This window comes from Medicago sativa, chromosome 7 (assembly GCF_051527215.1).
Source record: "Medicago sativa cultivar Bolivia chromosome 7, Bolivia_mono, whole genome shotgun sequence".
NCBI classification, from domain to species: domain Eukaryota; kingdom Viridiplantae; phylum Streptophyta; class Magnoliopsida; order Fabales; family Fabaceae; genus Medicago; species Medicago sativa.
This window is the reverse complement of record NC_140755.1, coordinates 46,615,784-46,618,604: the sequence shown is the minus strand read 5'-3', so window position 1 is coordinate 46,618,604 and position 2,821 is coordinate 46,615,784. Positions and strand designations below refer to the sequence as shown.

General features: G+C 27.5%; 1 long non-coding RNA gene across 4 annotated transcripts; it reads right to left on the bottom strand.

The window, feature by feature from the left end:
- Positions 1-394: 394 nt before the first annotated feature.
- LOC146906231 (uncharacterized) lies at positions 395-2,538 on the bottom strand. 4 transcript variants are annotated; one of them, XR_015019027.1, is made up of 4 exons: positions 2,182-2,538; positions 2,003-2,095; positions 1,860-1,890; positions 395-954 (listed from the first exon to the last, which is right to left on the bottom strand). It is a non-coding gene; the product is annotated as an uncharacterized LOC146906231 (long non-coding RNA). The 4 variants fall into 4 exon arrangements; XR_015019026.1 differs by having other exon boundaries at positions 395-951; XR_015019025.1 differs by having other exon boundaries at positions 2,003-2,064.
- Between the last annotated feature and the right edge of the window lie 283 nt (positions 2,539-2,821).

Sequence of the window (2,821 nt, the reverse complement as noted above, 5' to 3'; positions counted from 1 at the left end):
ATATTTTATTAGTTCATGTTAAGTTTCATAAATAAACATATACTGACATATTCCCGTAAAAAAACTACTCATATACATTATTATTTATATATAGTTCACACTCACATATATCTTACATGCGGTATTATCAAAAAACCGATAAGGGAAAAAATAACTTCCTAAATATTTTTTTAAGCATAAATTCGATAATTTATTTTTTAATACTAAGTTTAATTCATTGATAAGTGATAAATATGGTCCCGTGTAAAAGTCTATACTCATATATATATATATATATATATATATATATATATATATATATATATATATATATTTTGGTCTAGATACTTACATTTATTTTAATAATATATACCACATGCTAACAATTTTTTTATTAATATATAGAAACACATAATTAGGACAAACAAAACATTATAAAAAAATGAAGACCTTGTTTTAGTGGGCTAAAGATAACATGTTATTTGGGCTTAATGATCCAACCCAACATACAAACTCAACTCAAACATCTTACTTCTTCTATTTGTCTAACCCTAGCCGCCATCCCTTCTCTCTCTTGTTCTGCGTTCTTTTCCTCTCATTTTTACAGCAACCTTCCCTCTAACATTCATACAATTGCAATCACCACACACCAAAAACAAAACCACCATTCAATTTCTATCATTCTCCTCCACAAAACCCACAAATTAATTTTAAGTTTAGAGAAGATTAAATTTTTAGTTTCCACCTTCTCTCCTATTTTTGGGCCACCATAGGTCTCTTATTGAAAAAGCCAAACTGTTATATTCTTCATTTATACTTCTGCAATAAAACCACTAAAAAGAATGATGATCGGAGAAACTTTTCCCGCTACCACCATGCCGGAAATCGTCAATGTTCTTTGATTTTCTTGGTCCATCTTCTTCTCCGCTCAGTGAGTTATTTGTCACGATCTGAAACTTTATTTATTCAACACTGCTATCATAGATGTAAAGACAACAATAAATAAGATCATCTAGTGTTTGTATATGTCTGGATAATGTCAAATAAAGAATAATTTATAATTTATTCATTGGTGCCTCTCAGTTAAATTGGTTCCTTTTTGTTTGTTTATCTCTGGATCTGTAACATTTTATAAAAGAAAAAGTTTTCTTTTGATAAAGAAAACAAAAAGACTATTTTTATATATATAAAAAAGAGATCTTTGTGTTGATAGATTTTTGCTAATAATTTAAAATAAGTTTTTTGTTGGTGGATTAAAAGAAGGTTTAGAAATAAAAATAAATTTTTCTTTATGACTTGACAAAAACAGACCCATTAAACAAAAATTAGTGGGTTTAAATGGCCTAATTCATCTTTTTCTTATTATTTGTACAGGGTGAACTTCATTTTTTTTAAGTTTCACTACTTCTATTTCTTTTTTACATATGATAAAAAGGTAGGATTGGTGATATTTATCTCACCCATGAGTAATAAAAGTCTAATTTATTTCACTTCAAAACAGAAGTCTTATTTTCTTTTCATCTTGAACAACCAAGCAATAGAATATCTCATACTAATTTTCTATTATATTTTCAAATGAAAGTTCAAATTAGTACGAAGTTAGATTATAAAAATTTCTTTGATTTTCTTAGTTTGTTTGAGTTTTCATAAAAAATTTTTTATCTTTTTTGAAGAAGGGCAATAAATAAATATATCCAACCAAAGTGATTCAACCAAGTAGATGTTGTTAACATTTCTTTATCTGGGTCACTAATCTTTATCCATTGAAAAGATTCAACCAAAGTGAAAAAAAAATTAAAAGAAATACTTTTGATGAAAATTGATCTTTGCAAAAAAAATAAAGTAACATATTTGATACTTAAGGAATTTCATATGCTTACCCGTGTATCTATTTCATGTCTTTTTTTGGATCTGAAAAATGTGTAAAAATAGGTCACAATATCATTTTTAAATTTATTTTGTATTCCAAAAAGTAAATAAAAATTGGTTAAGTTGAAAGAAAAATGTAAATTGCAAGTGATACCTTGATGTGTAATATGTGAATGATCTCTGTTTGTTATACTACATCCCATGTCTTTTTCTTTGCTGCATAAAAAGTAGAAAAAAAATGTTGTAGCTGAAATGAAGGAAAAAGAAAAAAAAATTGTGTTATTTATGAAGCAAATTTTTAGAGTAACATAGATCAGAGGTTATTTGGTATACCTTAAGGAGAATTTGTCATGTTGATGAAGTTGGTCTCTGAAGGATCCTGTCAAGAAAAGAAAGTATGAAGCTTATCTGCAATTAAAAGAGAAGAAAAAATAAATGAAGATTAGAAAAGAAAGTATGCAGCCTATCAAGAAATGAAGATTAAAAAGTATGAAGCTTATTTGATAAAATATTCTGCAAATGAGAAAAAAAAATTAAGATTAGAAAAGGTAGAGGAAGAAGGAAGTGAGAGAATGGAAAAGGAAGAAGGAATGAGAGAATGGTGAGATTCAAAAAACATTGGTCTGATATATAAAAAAGTTGTATTTGAAATTTGAATAAAATCTTTGCCCCCAAAAGTTACATAATGGAGTGACACACACAGCATTCCCGTAAACTGTGCATATGTATCAGTGTGATCATTATAAAAAAGGTGGATGATACTATTATTTATTGGGTATTAAGGAAGTAGGCAGTGTTACCCAGTGGATAATAGGGTGTAACAACAGATATGAGGGAAGATTTAGATCTAATAGGTCAAATGTCTAATTTAACCTTTCCAATGAAACTGTAAATTCAAATGGTGAAAAATTAGGGATGGGCAGTAAAGAAATTTTGACAGTACTTAGTTTTTATATATTGTTAGTAGATTTTC